This window comes from Hippichthys cyanospilos, chromosome 6, assembly GCF_059441005.1.
Source record: "Hippichthys cyanospilos isolate Australia breed blue-spotted pipefish chromosome 6, RoL_Hcya_1.0, whole genome shotgun sequence".
NCBI lineage: Eukaryota > Metazoa > Chordata > Actinopteri > Syngnathiformes > Syngnathidae > Hippichthys > Hippichthys cyanospilos.
This window is the reverse complement of record NC_142374.1, coordinates 8,429,023-8,449,846: the sequence shown is the minus strand read 5'-3', so window position 1 is coordinate 8,449,846 and position 20,824 is coordinate 8,429,023.

The window sequence follows — 20,824 nt, the reverse complement described above, 5'->3', positions numbered from 1 at the left end:
CTTTGATTTTTAATATCAATAAAAAAAAACATTTTATCAAACGTATAATATGGAGACTAGTTACTCTTGTATCCTGTGGAGTGTCCACCTCCTGTAAGGGCGTGCTGCTTTTGCATTATCAGCTCTATGTGTTCAGCGTGGCCTTTTTGGACCCCTGCCAGAAGCAGTCAAAATTTGTGTGCGGTGTAAATGATTTATTGGGTCTTGAGGCTTTATAAAGAATTTTCTGCGGCTTTCATCTTGCTGCTCCTCCCCACCTTTCCTCCACCCCTGCCTGTCTCCATATCTGTCCTGCGCACATCATCTCCTGCGTGCCACGCTAAATGTGGCCTGTTGTCACCTCCATCCTGCCGTGGCATATTACTAATGGAGCAAGTTTCCATTCTGTAGCTATGTTTGGAGGCTCAAATGATCACTTGCATATTTGGAAAATAGCGTGACCTCTTTCTGGAGACATGCATGCGCATATGCCCACCCACCCATGACTTGTGTGTTACCAGGCAGATTTACAGTTGAACGTCTTCCAGGAATGGAACAGTTTCTGGGGAATGTTTTATCACGGCGTTTACACTGGGCTGTCAAGTTTGTTTAATTTCACCATCAAAGTGTTAAAGCCTGAAAATGAAAAATGCCATGTTTCTTTATTGCGCAGTTCTGTTTCATGTCTGAGTGATACTGTGTGGCCATCATCAATCACGCAAATTCTCCTTTCCGCTAATTTGCGCTGATGCTCCGGTCACTGTAAATGTTCAAGCTCCAAGCAGGTGACTGTTATCTTCATCACCTGCCTTGTGATGCGGCCGTTTGATGATCCCAGGCTCGTCCTCGACGCGTGGGGTGTTCAGGCCACTGCTCTGCCAAGTTGCTCTGGCTTCTACGTGCATCCAAACAAGCTACTTCTACTTTATTGTTTAAACGGAGGAAGACTTTAAAACCAGGACATGCCAAAAATCGCAGGCAATTATATTTACCAAACTGCATTTTTTTTGCCCGGTTACTGGTTGTCGAGAGAAACATTTTGGGGACTATTTTTTACATCAGGCAGAGTTCTTTCAATTTCAACCTTTCAACTCATTTTCATGAATGGATATATTTTAGTCGGAATTTTGATAAAAAGCCAGTTCTCCACAAAAGTTTCATACAGGATTATGCATGTACACGTAGCTACAGTTTGTCACAAACCCCGAGCGTAGCAGGTTCTTTTACTTTGTGTTTGTGATGACATTGAAAAACAAAATATTGAAGTAGAAGTATACAATTTGTGAGGGTGAAAACAACAATATGCAATGTTGCGGTGTGAACAAACGCCCACATACAACTGATTTTAAAGACACCTACAGTGACACCACCACAGCACAATTTTGACCTATGAAGAATTCCCAAAACGCCGGGCATATACAAATCATAATCTCAAATGACCACATTCATCCCATCAGAGAGGCCTCCTGAATGGCAGAGTGGAGTGTAGATGTGGGTGGCACAACTCTCCCAGGCCTGACACTGGAAACTGCCAAAGAGCACACTAGAGTTAGTTGTGGTTGGCCGGATGCACGGGATGCATGTAAGGCTGGGCCAACTATTGAGGCGCAGGGTTCATCAAGCCCAGACCATCGCAGCGCGGTGCATGTGGTCACACAGGCCAATTAAGACAGGACTTCTCTCTTTTCTTCTCCTCCCCTCGGCCGTCTCTCTCTCATCTTCCCCCTCTCTTTATCACACTCTCTCCCTCTCTTGTACTCCCTCTTTCTTTCTCTCAACCTTCACAAAGCATGCTAACACATTCCTCTTATCCCACTTTGCCTCTCTAATTGCGGTGAGCTGAAAAGAGGGACAGAGAGAGGGAAATGAGATTGAGAGAAAGAGATGGAGAGAGGGAAAAAGGGGGTCGTACCGCACACCCCACAAGGCCAGGACAAACTGTACCAGCCCCTGGAAGAGTCCACATATCTATTTACACTTTTTATCAGGTGGAGCATGGATGTGAACATGAATCACATCTCTGTTCATTCATCACACAGATATAAAAAAAGATTTGGCTAATTTTCACCAAAGCGTGTACTGTATACTGCAGATGTAAAATATAACTCAGTCTGAACCCTTGCATGGACTCCTAGTATAAAGAGGGGATTGTATTTATTCATTGCAAAAACAAAACTATCTAATTGTTGATTCTTAATCATCCCTGAGAGGAGGCTTTCCTAATTATGTAACGGTTGGTTCTCGTATTATATCACACACGCGCCCACACACACACACACACACACACGCACACGCACACGCACACACACACACACACACACACACACACAAATCTATCTATCTATCTATCTATCTATCTATCTATCTATCTATCTATCTATCTATCTATCTATCTATCTATCCATCCATCCATCCATCCATCCATCCATCCATCCATCCATCCATCTACATGAGCTAGATGGCAGCTTGGTGGAGCAGTGGTTAGCGCGTCTGCCTCACAGTTCAAGGACCAGAGCTCAAATCCACCTCACTTCGGCCTTCCTATGTGGTTTAATAATAATACTAATAATAATAATATTTAATTTATATTGCACTTTCCATTCAACAGAGTCTCAAAGTGCTGCAGAAAACTAGAGCATAGCATCAATAAAAACAGTAGTATAAAAACATGACCTCCAAAGGAACAGTAACATGTGAACGCTTTACTAAAATGGTGTGTTTTAAGTTCTCTTTCAAAAGAATCCACTGACTGTGGTGCTCTTAGATTTGGTGAAAGAGCATTCCACAGTTTGAGGGCGACTGAGCAGAAAGCCCGATCACCCATAGCTTGTAGGTTTATCTTAACGGGTTTGAGAAGGTTGGTGTTAGCAGAGCGAAGGTAGCGAGTTGAAGAAGGTGGGGAGGATAGTTTCTTGAGACGTGGGGGCTTTGCCATGGATACACTGATGTGTAAGGAGGGAGATTTTGGATTCAGTCCTGAAATTTGTGGGAAGCCAATGGAGGGATTGAGTGTGGGAGTAATGTGGTCACGCTTTTGCACTCCTGTTAGAATCCTAGCAGTGCTGTTCTGTATATACTGAAGTTTATTTAAGCTCTTACCAGAGATCCAGATGAGAAGTACGTTGCAGTAGTCCAGCCTGGAGGAGCCGAAGGCGTGGACGAGTTTTTTGGAGTAAGCCACAGTGAGTGTGGGGCGCGGTTTTGAAAAGTTACGTAGCTGGAGAAAGGAGGTTTTGTAAATGTGATTCGTGTGGGCTTCAAAATTCAACTGCGGGGGTCCATTTTAACTCCCGGGTTTGTGATTTCTGAGTTGATGTTTGGTTTGGTTTGCTTGTTCTCCCGAGCCTGCATGGATTCTCTCCCATAATCCAAAAACATGGATGTCAGGTGTATTGGACATATTGAATCGTCCTTAGGTGAGATTGGGTGCATTAATGGTCTCTGTGTGCCCTGCAATCGGCTGGCAACCAGTTCAGGGTGTTCCTTGCCTTCCACCCATAGTCAGCTGCGATAGGCACCAGGAGGCCCGTGACTCTAGTAGGGATAAGCAGCTCTAGAAAATGGATGGATGGACGTATAAAAATATTTGTATTTGATTCCATGGGTATTGAGTCAACTTTCCCTCAAAAAGTCAACTTCCCCAAAAGTGTTTCACTCCTCTTTCATTTAGATTATGTTAAACTGTAAAAATGAATAAATAAATAAATAAATAAATAAATTTAAAAAAAGGAAGCTCTGATCAAAGAATCACGTCTGCTCTAAAAAAAAATAACGTACAACATAAAAGTAAACATTGAAAAATGAGTCCAATTTCAAAAAATAAAACCAAAACAAACGAGCTAAGTTTATAAAAACATCTGCTTGTCCTGTCATAATATGCTTTTGATTACACACAAAAACCTGGGAAGGATACATACAACCCACTCACATACTAAAGATAGAGTGTTTTCGATGCTGCATCTTAAAATATTGCAATTTTGAGGGTTCTGGTGTCTCTGTCAACATACCATTGAACTGTCTGAGCCTTGAGCCTGTGAGCTAGGCTGTCTTGTGGATGGATGCAGTTTAACCATATAAAATCACAACAGAAAAGGAAGTGGTTTTCTGTGTGGTCACTGGGTCACTGCATCATAATTTCCTTTCACTGGAAAACAAGGGGTCACAGCTTAACACCGAAATATACTCTGTGTGTGGTGTACAGGCCGCCTGTACTTGTTTCTCACAGGGTCAAACAACCCATATTGGCCACCCAGGATTAAGATTTACTGTATTTTACTTTAAAATACACGGTGGATCTTATTAAAACATGTTTCAGGCAGTCTGTCATTTCATTAAAATAAAATCAATAAATGAATAAAAGGTGTTACTAGAAGAGAGAAGCGATCAGCGTTGCACTTTTAAACGTAGAACAGTGCACTCAATTAAACAGGGAGGTCAGCATCTTGCAACGTTTAAGGTTTCTGACTTTGTAATGTTAACATTATGCAGGTGGGTCCTTACTTCACTCTCCCAGGGCATTCATCATTGTTGCACGTCAGTGTCACAATGTGGAGGTCACCAGGGTACTATTTGGACTACACATGCACACACGCACGCACGCACGCACACACGCACACGTTCGCACACAAACACTCCACTTGCACACATATACATTTTTCTTGGGCTTATTTCAGGATATCAAAAGAAAGACTGCAAAGGGAATTGTATTTTCTATGATTTCAGCACTAATCTGCCTCTTACTGCATGCATAAATAATATTTTGCACTCTGTGATATTTTGCACTATATTATTAGCACCACTGTTTCTGTTTGTTATTTTATCACTATTTATTGCTATTTTTGATTACTATTTATTTTTTTGCTCAATTATGGAATGTAGTCTGCTGCTCAGGAAGTGAACAGAATAAGTATTTCATTGTGTGGTATAATCATGCTATACATATGACAATCAAAATTATTGAATCTCTTGAATCTTGAATATCTAATTGAACCGTAAGGGTAGTCAAATAGTAAATGGATTTGTAAAGTTCTAATTTTGCAGGAAGAGGGAATCAAAGCAGAGCGCAAAATGACCAAGGACCCTCACCTCTGTGTTTGAACAACATCTCAGGTCAGCATAAGTGAGCTCCTTCTTTGTGTCTGTGTTTGCGTGCGTGTGTGTGTGTGTGCGTGTGTGTGCGTGTGTGTGTGTGTGTGTTGGAGAGAGAATATATCTTCAAAATTAAAAGGTTCACATCTACTATGACAATTGTTGGAGTGCCTGTCATTGTTATTGTTTTTGTTTAGATAAACTATTTTCTAATGTCAAAAAGCATCATTTGTGAGCATTTATCATTTTCACAAGTAAAATTGCCATACAGGAGCAACAATCTCTGCCAAATTCTGTTCCGCATATCTTGCCAGTTTAATAGGCCATACCAAGATCCCTGTGGATGTTATTAAGTGCTTTTGAATGACAAGTGCTGACTTGGACCTTTGTGCAACATTAGAGTGGGTGACAGAGTGTGTAAGCAGCTGTCATACCGCTCTCTCTCACTCTCTCTCTCTCTCGCTCTTTCTCCTTCTCTCGCTGGCTTTCTCTCGCTCTCTCTCTCTCTCACTCACTCACTCACTCACTCACTCACTCACTCACTCACTCACTCACTCACTCAAACACACACACACACGCACACACGCACGCACACACACACACACACACACACACACACACACACACACACACACACACACCCCAAGTTAACAAATTGAACACGCAGCTACAGTGAAGTTCCTCTCTGCTGCCAGATGAGCGTTCTGGTTATCTTCCCCACATAAACAAGATAAGCTCCATTGCGTTGGCCCCCATCAGAACCTTGGGGTTACAGAGTTCTTTTCCCCACTTCTCTGCTTTTCCTCTTCCACTCATTGATTCATTTCCCGCTTGTTTTGATTCTTTTTTGGCTTCTGCAAGCATGATTCTGCATGTGAATTCAAAGGCAGTAGATCATTGCCCAAAAGAACACAAGTAACTAAACAGATACACACTCATTTGTCAAATTACTGCGATATTGTTATGAAAATCAGCTGATCTTGTACCAGTATCACACACACATGCATAGGCAACACACCAGAGAGCAGTGCAAATATTTGCTTAAGAAGGGCATTGCGTCTGTGCCATTTGGCTGCTCCAATCCATTGTACGTCGAGACATGCCATGGAAGCTCGCAACACTTGTTTGTGTATGCTGTGCCATCTTTTAGCCCAAGACTGTCGATTTCATTCTCATGGTCCAGTAAGATTGATGGGAGTGAGTCCAGAAATACCAGAAAGAAAAGACAATGCTTGAATTTGTGAGCACTTTCATATATAGCAGCGATGCTGCCAGTCTGACACACACGAGGGCAGGTTGGCTGTGAAAGCGCTCACAGGGCATAAATGTATACCAACACAAATTAACAGGCAAACACAAACATTTATATGATGTATATTATATGCACATACACATGAAGATGGAAACAAAAACAAACAGACTTGTACATACAGGAAGCGTTTGTGTTCACACAACTCCACTAATGATGGGTGGCAGTATGTTGTTTGTGTGTGTTCCCCAAGAATTGGCATTACTAGTTGGACCAAATCTGCAGCCAACAGCAGGCTATTAACAAAACGTTTTCTTTGTTTGCCTTTTCCCATTTTTTTTCCTTTGGTGGCACCAAGCAAATAACGGTCTGCTTATTAGAGAGAGCAGTTTTTAGATTACAGCAATTTTACCCTAGAACGTAGTTGTTGTTTTGTGTCACGGGGGTGCACGGCGGGTGTGAACGCCGGCGTGGTTGCGGAGGACCCAAAAGCAGGGGAGCGTCGGGACAGGGGGTTGATGAAATCCATGTTTATTAATACAACGAACGGGAACAAAAAGCAGGAAAAACAGGACGGCAAAAACTAAGGGCGCAGGCAAGCTGGAAAAACGGAAAACAAACACTACGGGCAGGCTGGCAGGAATACACGAAACTGATGGGCGAGACGAGACGGGACTACAAGACGACAATGACCTGACACGACAGAGACAATGATCCGACACGGGCTGTAACAGACACTAGGCTTAAATACATTCACAAACTAATCAAACTAACACATGGCAGCTGGGCAGGGACAACAGGCAAAGGGAGCAGATTGGAGGACACGAGGCGCAGGTAACAGACAGGTGGACTAAATCAAAACTAACGCAGGCAGACGCGACAGGGGCAGAAACCGGAACTATAAACGTAAACAGAAACAGAACCCCTCAAAATAAACCCACAACCCAACAAACCATGACAGAACCCCCCTCTCAAGGGACGGATCCCAGACGTCCCAAAACAAACCGACAAGCAAACAAAACCGAGGCAGGGTGGGCGGAAGGGGGACCGGAGGAGGGCACAGGAGAAAAACAAAAACAGTCCAAAGGCACCCCTGGTGCCAAACGGGATGCACCCGAGGGGGAAAGTCCAGAGGACGACCCGGTCGCCAGAGCGAGTCAGGCGGGCGACCCGGTCGCCAGACGAAAGGTGCCCTGCGGGGCGAGTCAGGTGGGCGGCCCGGACGCCAGACAAGAGGCGCCCGGCGAGGCGAATCAGGCGGGCGGCCAGGACGCCAGAGCAGATGTGCCCGGCGGGCCGAGTCAGGTGGGCGGCCCGGACGCCAGACAAGAGGCGCCCGGCGAGGCGAATCAGGCGGGCGGCCAAGACGCCAGAGCAGATCTGCCCGGCGGGCCGAGTCAGGTGGGCGACCTGGGCGCCCGATGGCGAACAACAAGCCACCCCAGGTAGGCTTGTATCCCGGTTGCCCCTGAAGATCGGCAGGCGGGGCGTCAGGCGAGAGCGGAGACGTCAGCAGGGCGGCGTCAGGCGAGAGCGGAGACGTCGGCTGGACGCCGTCAGGCGAGAGCGGAGGCGTCGGCTGGACGCAGTCAGGCCAGAGCGGAGGCGTCGGCTGGACGCAGTCAGGCCGGTGCGGAGGCGTCGGCTGGACGCCGTCAGGCCGGTGCGGAGGCGTCGGCTGGACGCCGTCAGGCCGGTGCGGAGGCGTCGGCTGGACGCCGTCGGGCCGGTGCGGAGGCGTCGGCTGGACGCCGTCAGGCAGGTGCGGAGGCGTCGGCTGGACGCCGTCAGGCAGGTGCGGAGGCGTCGGCTGGACGCCGTCAGGCAGGTGCGGAGGCGTCGTCGGGGTGCCATCAGGGAACAGCCACTGGGTGCAGACCACAGACACGAGTGAGAGCACAAGACTGACCTGGGACAAGGGCGACCACAGGGAACCGTCTGGCATCTCTGTCGTCTGCGGCAATGGTGGCATGGCTGACAGCTCAGGCGACTGCGGCTGCCGCGCCGAGGCTGGCGGCTCAGGAGGCTGTGGCAGCGGCGCAGAGGCTGGCGGCTCAGGAGGCTGAGGCGCCGTGGCTGGTGGCTCAACAGGCTGAGGCTGCGGCGCCGTGGCTGGTGGCTCAGGAGGCTGAGGCAGCGGCGCAGAGGCTGGCGGCTCAGGAGGCTGAGGCGCCGTGGCTGGTGGCTCAACAGGCTGAGGCTGCGGCACCGTGGCTGGCAGCACTGGGAACGGCAGGCTGGACAGAGACAGCCACTGGGGGCCAATCAGAAACGGCGGGGATGCCAGGAGACTGACTTGGGATGACTGAGGCAGACGGGCGACTGGCTTTGGAGTCAGACGGGCGACTGGCTTTGGAGTCAGACGGGCGACTGGCTTTGGAGTCAGACGGGCGACTGGCTTTGGAGTCAGACGGGCGACTGGCTTTGGAGTCAGACGGGCGACTGGCTTGGGAGTCAGACGGGCGACTGGCTTGGGAGTCAGACGGGCGACTGGCTTGGGAGTCAGACGGGCGACTGGCTTTGGAGTCAGACGGGCGACTGGCTTTGGAGTCAGACGGGCGACTGGCTTTGGAGTCAGACGGGCGGCTGGCTTGGGAGTCAGACGGGCGACTGGCTTGGGAGTCAGACGGGCGACTGGCTTGGGAGGCAGACGGGCGACTGGCTTGGGAGGCAGACGGGCGACTGGCTTGGGAGGCAGACGGGCGACTGGCTTGGGAGGCAGACGGGCGACTGGCTTGGGAGGCAGACGGGCGACTGGCTTGGGAGGCAGACGGGCAGGGTTCACCGAGCCTGGGGTCCGGCTCGCAGGGTGCACAGAGGCCGGGGTCCGGCTCGCAGGGTGCACAGAGGCCGGGGTCCGGCTCGCAGGGTGCACAGAGACCGGGGTCCGGCTCGCAGGGTGCACAGAGGCCGGGGTCCGGCTCGCAGGGTGCACAGAGCCGGGGTCCGGCTCGCAGGGTGCACAGAGGCCGGGGTCCGGCTCGCAGGGTGCACAGAGGCCGGGGTCCGGCTCGCAGGGTGCACAGAGGCCGGGGTCCGGCTCGCAGGGTGCACAGAGGCCGGGGTCCGGCTCGCAGGGGTCACAGAGGCCGGGGTCCGGCTCGCAGGGGTCACAGAGGCCGGGGTCCGGCTCGCAGGGGTCACAGAGGCCGGGGTCCGGCTCGCAGGGGTCACAGAGGCCGGGCGCCGGCTCGCAGGGGTCACAGAGGCCGGGCGCCGGCTCGCAGGGTTCGCAGAGGCCGGGGACCGGCTCGCAGGGTTCGCAGAGGCCGGGCGCCGGCTCGCTGGGACAGGGGCGGTCTGCCGCCTTGGCGCTGGGACAGGGGCGGTCTGCCGCCTTGGCGCAGGGACAGGGGCGGGTAGCCGCCTTGGCGCAGGGACAGGTAGCCGCCTTGGCGCAGGGACAGGTAGCCGCCTTGGCGCAGGGACAGGTAGCCGCCTTGGCGCAGGGACAGGTAGCCGCCTTGGCGCAGGGACAGGTAGCCGCCTTGGCGCAGGGACAGGTAGCCGCCTTGGCGCAGGGACAGGTAGCCGCCTTGGCGCAGGGACAGGTAGCCGCCTTGGCGCAGGGACAGGTACGGGTAGCCGCCTTGGCGCTGGGACGGGGGCGGGTAGATGCCTTGGCGCTGGGACAGGGGCGGGTGCCGCTTCAGCCCGCCGGCAGGAAGTTTGGGGAACAGAGACCGGTGGTACAGACGCGACAGGAGCTTGGGACAGGGTGCAAGAAGAGGGTGGTACAGGACAGGAGGAAGTAGGCAGGGCGCGGCAAGAGGGGGACACAGAGACAGGAGGGAACGGATCGGAAGGCTGAACAGATGGGTTCTGGTGGTCACTGGGGCGGTGGCCTTTTCGCGGGCCCCTCCACCGGCGGCCACGAAATGCCAACCGGGAGCCCACGAAAAGGTCACGGTCAAATAGGGGCTCTGAATCGGAGTCTTCGGACGAACTGTAAAAGGACTGGCCGGACTGATAGTCAAAATCTGAATCAAAATCATAATCAGAGGTGCACGGGCTCGAATACGGAATATGATAAAAAGTGTTGACGGAAGAGGGACGCGGGTAAACAAAATCAGGACCGGTACTGGAACGAAACGTGACGAAGGGAGGGCAATCCTCGATGTCGGAAAAATTAGACTCTAACGTGTAGTGAGGAGCGCGAGCAGGAGAGGAAGAGTGATCAGGTGGACGGACGGAAGGTGAACTACGCAAATCAGCGAAATCGGAACTACAAAAAACGTGCGGGGACAGAATCGTGTCGTAAGGGAGGTCGGAGGAACACGAGGGAAACGCGGAAGTGACGGACGCGGGGGACAGATCAGAAGCGGGGACAGGCGCAGACTCCGAGGGGAAAGACACGGAAGAAAAAACAAGAGGTCTTACACTGGGGGAACGGGGCTGGCCGGCGGGCTGAGAGCGGATGCGGACGGGGCGGCGGCGTCGTGTCCGCCGCCGCGGGCTTCCCGCTGGGTCCTGCGTTGGTCGGATCATTCTGTCACGGGGGTGCACGGCGGGTGTGAACGCCGGCGTGGTTGCGGAGGACCCAAAAGCAGGGGAGCGTCGGGACAGGGGGTTGATGAAATCCATGTTTATTAATACAACGAACGGGAACAAAAAGCAGGAAAAACAGGACGGCAAAAACTAAGGGCGCAGGCAAGCTGGAAAAACGGAAAACAAACACTACGGGCAGGCTGGCAGGAATACACGAAACTGATGGGCGAGACGAGACGGGACTACAAGACGACAATGACCTGACACGACAGAGACAATGATCCGACACGGGCTGTAACAGACACTAGGCTTAAATACATTCACAAACTAATCAAACTAACACATGGCAGCTGGGCAGGGACAACAGGCAAAGGGAGCAGATTGGAGGACACGAGGCGCAGGTAACAGACAGGTGGACTAAATCAAAACTAACGCAGGCAGACGCGACAGGGGCAGAAACCGGAACTATAAACGTAAACAGAAACAGAACCCCTCAAAATAAACCCACAACCCAACAAACCATGACAGTTTTGTCAGCATTTTTGTGGGAAAATATGTTTCAAAATCTGATGAAATGTGAGGTTGACCAATCCGCAATGAATTCCATTCAACTCGAGAGGAACATTATCTATTGTATTAAAATGCTGCCTAAAAAAAACATTCATTCCATTTTCTCAACCACTTATCCTCATTAGAGTCACGGGTGAGCTGGAGCCTTTCCATCTGATTGTGCAAAACGAAGCACACACTGGACCAGTCGCTAGCTAATCGGCGAGCTAAAAACCAGTTCATTGAAAATTGGGATCATGTTTGAGATTTTCTGCTATCACTGTAAGATGCATGTTCAACAAACATCATTATTTACTGTGTTTGGTGCTCATGAGGCAAACACTAAAAAATGGTATTTTGACTTGTCCTGTTTGTGGTATAGTCAGCAGGGTTGGCCAAGTCTGGTCCCCGTGAGCTGCAATCGAGACGGTTTTCGATGTTTCCCTTCAACCAACGCAACTGTTTTGAATAATTAGCTCCTCGGCATACTTGCAGAATCCTGGTAATGACCCTGATCATTCGAATCAAGTGCTTTGGTTAAAAGGCAACATCGAAAACAAAGGTAACGCACACCCTGGAGTGGACACCGATACACTGTCATTATGTCTCCTGTTGTGGGTGGGAGGGAAGAAGGGAGATGTGAAAATGAAAGTGCAAATGAGAGTAGCTGCTTCAATCAATGGGAAATTTAACTTTAAAAACACCCTGACGACACCTTTGATATACAGCACATTGGTTACACATACACATTCTTTGTAAGAAGGAGCTTTTAAAAAGAGAACCAGCTCGAGTTTAGCATACCACATAAATGCAAAGCACCCAGTTGCGACTGCACCCACAGCTAATGATAGCAACAAAGATGCTTATGTAGCGAGCCATAGTAAAGCTCTTTGCTTAACGAAACTTAAACTGACCCTGCTCATGAGCAAGTCTGCGATGGACAGGATGGACGATGTTTTATTGTTATCTTGTTACAGCAATGTTACATAGGAGTTGCATTGTTACTATAATATGTAGACCGCCTAGAGAGGGTCTGGAGAAAAGTGTCAGGTGTTGATGTGTGATAGAAGAGTTTCAGCTCAATTGAAAGGAAAGGTGTACAGGACTGCGATGAGTCCAGCGATGTTGTTATGCCTGCAGATAGTGCTAGTGAGGAAAAGACAAAAGGAAGATGCTGAGGTTCCCTGAGTGAGGGAAGAGGATGCAGCAGACAGGGTTAGATAGAGGCAGTTGATTCGCTGTGAGGACTTCTGAAGGGAAAAAGCCGAAAGGAGAAGATCTAAGTCGAAAAGTGCAAGCTCATCCAGCTATTCCTTCAGTTGACATCGCTGGTCACAAAGGACAACGAAAGGAATGATCCAATTTATTTACAATACAGGTCCATGTCTTGCTTCTTGGTGGAATTGTGGCTATGAAGAAATGCTTTTCTTTCCATCCAACTTGCTCATGCTCCTGCATCGTCCTCCACTGTAATCTCCATTGTCCTCCATCTGATTTTCCTTCTCAAATCTGTTTTTGTGACGTTTTGTGTGCACATTGAACCCATTGAATCAAATGATGGCAACCAGATAAAACTATAAAGATAATACGCTATAATATGTGTGTGTATGTATATATATATATATATATATATATATATATATATATATATAATATATATATATATATATATATATATATATATATATATATACAAGTGCTTTGGTTAAAAGGCAACATATATATATATATATATATATATATATATATATATATATATATATATATATACATATATAAATATGGAGATATGGAGGTCAGCAGCACAATAATCAAGTCCATAGTAGCATCAAAAGGAACGTAGCATATTATCTTTATAGTTTTATCTGGCTGCCATCATTTGATTCATGGGTTCAATGTGCACACAAAAAAAAATACACTCTATTTTAATGTTATAATGTAATTTACAGGATTAGAATTATATTAAAAATGAGGCGACACAGCTGACTAGTTATTATACCTGCTCCAAAGTCGAGAGGTTGCGGGTTCAAATCTGAAAATGCTGCATGTTTTCCCTTGGGCCAGAATGACTTTGCTTCGCCACAAAGTCTAGTTTCCACCAACATTCCAAAAACATTAAATTTGTCATTAAAATGAGTTGAGTACAGTATGTGCACAACAATTGGCTTGTGACCTGTTTAGGTGTACCCCGCTTTTCACCCAAATTAACTTGTGACTGGCTCACCCTAAAGGGAATAAATACGACAACAAATGGATGGCTAAACTGTTTTTGAAATGGTCCAATCTGTGGTTAGAGTTATATTTACAGTATTGATGTTCCTTGGAAAAAAATGGATGTCCATTTGGCAAATGTCAAGAAAAAATAACAAACAAGTTTTTTTTTCTGACAGTGAAAATAGCAGGGAGGTGAGAACTATCGCAAGCTCACCTTCAATGTAGGTGTTTAAAATTAGTTCTTAATACACATTTTGCTCCCTATTTGACTATGTTTTATCGGTAGAATATTCAAGTTCCTGGATACAGGTCTATAGAGCTGTGCTCCGTTTAGCGCAGGGGTATCAAACTTATATTGGCTCAAGGGCGTTTCTATGAAACCGCATAGTGCCGTTTCAAATTTGTGTACACGCATGCCGAGTCGCTAGGCAGCAGTAATGTCGCAAATTCTGTCCAATCACAAAGATCTTCTGCTTCTGACATGTCCAGTCCAGAAAGTACTTCTGTCTTTGACGTCACCAGTATCTGCATCTTTGGTGGGAAAAAGAGTAGCGCGATGACGCTAATCTCCGTTTAAACTGGTTATATGCAACCATGAGGCAGGAGGCTTGGGCAAATCTCCACTTTGGCCGGAGGTTTGGAAACATTTTGATGATTAAAAAAAAAAAAAAAAGCCCGACCAAGTAAAGGCAAATGGCTTTTACGGCCCGTTCGCAAGCACCCCGGCTACATGTAGACAAGGTTGAGTCAGTTGTTATCGAGCACTAGCATGAGTTGCGTTTGACAGCAGCTTGGGACAACACTCTTGTTAGCCGTTTGTTTTTTCTTTCTTTTTTTTTTTTTTTTTTTAATAAATGAAGTGATCATACAGAACCAGGCCTGAGTGAATCCTTTAACACATGCTAGGGTATTACGATATTATAATCAGCGGGCTAACGGGCTACACGTTTGACGCACCTGCTTTACAGTCTACAGTGACCCGCTCACATTTTTTCCTTAAGCTACACAAAAGCTACTTGTGTTGACTGGTAGCCTACAATTCTCCACAGGTTTGGTCCTCTGGCAGACTTTAGGTGTACACAGTGTACTACGCATGTAATTGTGGGCTCAGGGGGAGACAGGCAAGATTTAATGCTAATTGCTTAAATGCTGCATGCAAATCTACAGTGTAATGATTTGCATGCAGCTCCTATACAAGTACTGTAATAGGGTGTGTTATGCTTTATTTCTCTCCTGGGGTATTTTGAAGGCTACATGAAAAAGACATGTGATTAGGACATGTGAAGAACTGCTTTGAATTGTGAAATACATATAATTCGCCCCTTCAAGGCATTCCATTTTTTTCATTCCTCACTGTCAGACAAGTGTTAAAAAGAAAAGTTAACCACAAAAACAAAACAACTCCAGTCATGTACATAATGATTTTTTTTTCACACAACTTGATGATTACTTGATCATTATACTGCAACTTTAGTTATTTTGTCATCACGAGCTGCCGTCAGAATAAACTTTATATGATGAGTCCTCAACAAAAAGACAAAGAAACAGCAAACCACACTACTTGTGAATTAAGTCCTTGAGGCCCTCTGTGAAGGATGGGAAAATCTGTAAGCACATACAGTATTTTTCCTGGTACCGTGTCATGTAATGGGTAGTCTCTGATTCGGCCTATTCGTCCTTGCCCTGCCTGATGGTTATACAAATCTGGCGAAGTTTGAGGCTGTCTGACGTCAACTGTTAGCCCTGAAGGTTTGGCCACCTGCTGCCCTCACAGCGATAAACAATGGGAGCTGCTCATCTCCCACTTCTGCGAATGTCTGTGAGGAACAAACTGTACCTGTCCATGAACTCTGGTCTCTTTTAACACCTGTAACTGCTCAGACATCTGTTCTGTCTGTATTAGGAACATCTGCTGGTTAGTGAGAGAATTGGGGGGGGGGGGGGGGGGGTGATATCCAACAAAAAGAAAGAAAAATCCGGATGATGATCATCATCTTAAAAGATTCACAGTCCATTATAAAACTAGTGAAACATCTCTCATTTGTTAGTGGCAAGGGTGGCTTCTTCAAGATGGTGTTCTAATTCCCTAATAAAAGTTTTACAAGTCAGGAAAAAGACAGCGTTCTCGCAACTGGCTGTCAAAGCAAACAAAGAAAGCTAATAAAACACCCCCACACAGTCGTCAAAGTTTATTCATAAAGATGTTGTTCTATGACAACTTTGGCCAGATAAAACATTCCAGAGTTGTTGTTGGAAGTTTGGCAGCAAACCATCTTGGAGGACTTTAAGTGGGGACAGCACCGGCAGACTTAAATACACGCACCACCCCCAACCCTCCTTTTTAAATGTCCTCGTCCACCTGTCCCCGAACACATTCCAGCACTATCACATGCTGATGTGTGTTCCCAGTAGGGAGAATGTGGATGGATCGTGGAGGGGTCCTTGGCTGGCCTGCAGCCTGATGGCGTATGGAGAGATGACGTCTCGCTGCTCAGCTCGCAGAACAGCTCGGCTCCCACGTATCAGAGGCCCGTTTGGCAAGTGGGGGGATGGGTGAGGGGGGCGAGAGCAGAAAAACAGGGAGATTAAGGAACACAATAACACTTTTTTGTATCATTTACATGTCTACTCAAGACGTCTCTCGTGCGCACGATGAAAGGAGGTGGCCTGGACTGACAAAAACAGCACATCAGAAGAAAATAACACGCAGAGGTCGCTTTTTTTTTGTGGCCAGTGTCTCCCCTTCTTCACTCTACACAAACAACTCTCTCACGACTATTTAAAGTATATTTCAGCTGTACAGGATATGATCATTTAATGCGGGCATGCAAACGTCATTATCTGATGCAATGTTTTGTCGTCAAAGTAAACATGCTTAATGTTGAGTGCAGAATACCTTGCTTTCCTTTTCACGGAGAGAATGTAGGATGTAGATTTGTGTTTATTAATAGCATAAGCGCAAAGAGGTAACCATTGGGACTTTGCGGGAGAGATGTGTAAGAGGTTTGAGCCCATAACAGGTGCCAAACAGAACAGAGAAGATGAGAAAAACATGGTGGGGTTAGCTCACAGCCGGGCTTCCCGCTAACATTGTGTCACAAACAAAACTGGGACCGAGCGTGGATTTGAGTGTGTTTGGATGATGTTTGGGTGCTTGTCTGTGTTTGCGCGTGCCAGCGTGTGCAGCTGTATGTTTGCAATGAGTAAAAACAATCCAAGGAAATTAATAAAGTATGCTCTCCTCTCTACTATTTTCACTATAACACAGCATATGTGTAAGTGTTTGTATCTGTCCGAGTGTGTCACCTTTGCTTTAACACAAATTCCTCAGAAATAGTATGAAGAGTATTCCCTGAACAGTTTTTGAAGTTTTTTCGGCGGCGTTGGTATGACATCACTCGTACTAAAATATACGAATGGTGTTCACTTGCCAGTGGATTAGCCTACATTTATTTTTTCCAATGAGTTGAGTGGTTACATCTTTTTCTTCATTTCCTTCTGTAACTGCGGAAGGTGACATTTATACAGTATAAGTTTTGTTATGGAAATTTATGGACGCTCTTGCAGTTGCTTATGACAGATTTCTACACAATTAATTATAAGTACATCATGTGATTGCAGACAACAACCACTATTAAGTAAAACATGGCTCTTTCAAGCAGTTTTTACTTTGTGTCAATGTAAACAGATTGCAAAATCACTAAAGGATCGCATAGCTTTTTTGTGGCTCTTACTGGTGAAAATGGAACAAATGGCTAGCATCTCATTCGAAAAGCATGCCCAGATGGTGACAAGTTTCACTGATGGTGCTTCCAAGCATAACGTGTCTCAGTGCATCGGTGTCATTTACTTGTATTAAATGCAGTGGAGGAAATAAGACTACTCAAATAAGACTCATTGATAAGTCTAATTGACTGACATCAGTGCTGATAGCCACACACGGTTTGAGTCAAGCAAATAACTTAAGAAAGCTGGTGTAAATTTGGAACTCCACCCATATCCAATACAATTGACCCCCATGTTGCAACGTCCATGATTTATATTATTTTCATGTTGCCAGGTGGAATAATGAATTTTTTCATCCCCTCTTTATGACATTTTCCCGGTTATGAGAACAAAACAACTGTCATGACCCTATGGGCTTGGCTGTATTTGTGTTGTATTGCCTCTATCTGCTGGCGTTTTTTAGGTAATTGCCCTTATTTACTATTGCCGTATAACTGCTTCCATGCAACGCGTGACTACAAATCTGGTCTGCTATTTGTCGGCGTCTCCTCACGGAGATGGTAGTCTACTATTGGTCAACCTCACTTGTTTCAAATGGCGGAACAGTATAGCTTTGTTTGATTGTGATTGGTTACAAAACCGTATTTATAGTGCATTTTACTGCTTAATTTAAAGTTGAAAAGGTTAGCCATGGGTCCCGAGATTGCTAGTGATGTTAAAGAGAGAAGTAAGAAGATGATTTATATGGAAACGATGCTGGAGAAAACCCTTATTAGGAAATATGGGTATAACAACCGGCACTCACAGGTAAATAAATCCTTTCTGTATTTTTTATTTATAATGTTTTATGATTGTATACATGTATATTATATATACATAGCACTTACTATATTATTTTGGTACCAATTTTTAATATTATGTACAATTTTGATGTTTTTACCTGGGGTTCTAAACGCATTAGCTATTTCGTCATACGACGAATTTGCCTTACGACCCCCAACCGCGGAACGAATTAATGTCGTAACACAGGGGCCCACTGTATTTAGAAATATCAAAACAACAACCTCAATATTTTAGATTAGATGGGCATTGATGTAAAACCAATGCCTTCAATCACTGAAAAATTATGAAAATTGAGATTCATGTGGGAATGAGCACAGAAATACTGTGAACTTTGCTGGTGATTGAAGTTTTCTGAGTGCACCTCACACCTTTTCGGTCAGGACCCTGAGCTCATATTGTAAAAATTTCCTCTTTCTGTTGATAAACTGCCATTGTTCTGCCATGCTGCTCTTGGCGCAAAGCCAACATTCATACTTTGCCATGTGTGGTTGATTGCAACCCGGGGGAAATCAGGGGCAAACTGCACTCCGCTGTCAAACTTTGTCGGTGTGTTTCCATTGGTATGTCATGAGTGCAATATTCTTTGTGAATGGGATGCTCAGAAAGAGCCCAGGGGCGGTGCTACATGGTGCGCAGAGATACCCATGGACACCTCTCGTGAGCCACCTCCACACCTTGGGAAATTGGTTTTCTGTCATTTTTGCATACATGCAGGATTCTTAGACAAATGATACTCTGCCATGGCTATTTATGTTTACTGCATATATATTTATTTATTAAATATTCAAATTCATTTACTTTTTATTTCATGAAATATGGCACAGAATGATGCAAACATGCAGGCATGGTCACCCTTGGCCATTCCTCACTGAGGTGTTGTGTCACCTTGGCTTACCCACACAAACTTCCCTGGCTATGCCCCTGACAGAGCTACATGGCACAGTCTCAAGTCAGGGTAAACTCAGGGTGGCGTCAACATTCAATAACATGGGAGAACGACGACGCATGTCAACACTTTTTAATTTTATTGTCAGTGGGGTGCGAATGGCAAATATTAAGTGTACATAAAATATGAATTCACCATTAGCGGGGCTCCTCACCTGTTTTTTTTACTGGGCCTTTCCCCCTTTCCAAAGACGTCTGTTTATTACTCATTTGACTTATTTGTAAGTGAAATTTTGGTGCTCAAGTGACGGAAATAGTTCTATTCTGTCCTCGGTGTGTGTCAGAACACAAATTGGCAGATAACAAACAGTCTACAAGAATAATGAAGAGGCTGGAATGAATTTGAGCTGTTGTCTTCAAACTCAGAAGATTGTATTTTGTTATATTTTTTGTTTTGTTAAATTTTGTAAAACTGTACAATGCAAGTGCAGCAGAATAAACTCACTTTGAGATTGGTTTATAATATTTTTATAGTATTCTCCTGTTGTATTTCCTGTTGTCTCCAAAAAGACACAAAAACTATGTTCTTTGAAGGTACGATCATTCCACTTGACACGGGATATACTAACATCCAACAGGAGTGGTATTTTGGGGCTTTTTCCTTGAGTAACCAGAATTTTTTTTTTTTTTTTTTAATGATCTAGCAAAACTTACCCAACAACAGTCCTTGTAAAATTTACATATATGTTTGAAGAAAATGTTACTAGTTTTTTCAGCTATAATTCAATCCCCCATTAAGAAAAAAAAACAAGAAAAAACCTAAACATCTTGACAATATGTGAAGAAATGAGAGGCCTCTCAATCTTAGTTGATGAACAAGAAAGAAAAAAAAAACCACCTACATCCATCTTCTCTAACAATTATACTCATGAGGGTTGTGTTTGTGTGTGTGTGTGTGCTGTAGTTTATTACAGCTGATTTCAGGCACAAGTGAAAGGATTATGACAACCCCTTGGTCACCTTGACACCACAAACTTTTTTCAAGATTTTTAACACAGGTCCTGCATCGGCCAATGGAAATCTTCATGACAAAAAAAAAAAAAATATATATATACAACTGATAAGACTAATTCCTAACAAGTATTTTATGGACATAAATAAGCCTAATTAGTCATAATGCTTTGGGCATTCCTTCAGTATATACATCATTTGTAGTTCAGCAGAATATGTTAAGACAAAGATGACTGATATTTTCTGCCAGATCATGTAATAAACACATTTTACTACCTGAAAGCCAGATTGCCCCAACATTATTAAATGTATGGTCCTTGTGAGAGACGCCGTTGTATCCAACTTGTTTTCCATATGGGCGTTGGCTGTCCTCAGCTGCCTGGACACCTAAAAGCTTGAGGACACAGACAGCCATACATCTTGCTGCACTGTAGCTGACATTTACACCAGCGATATATCATATGACATTACAACACACACACACACACACACACACACACACACACACACACACACACACACACACACACATATATATATATATATATATATATATATATATATATATATATATATATATATATATATATATATATATATATTATAAACATGTTGCCAAGACACATCGATGATGAAATAAATCATGCTCAGCAGCATGCACTTTTTTTCTTTCCTTCAACCAGTTGATTGGGCTCAAGGCGGGTCACAAAGAGATCAAATTCCTCAGTAAAAAGAGAACAACATGCTGTCCTGACACAACCTGTAGCGGCGATCCCTGGTGGCGTCATTAAT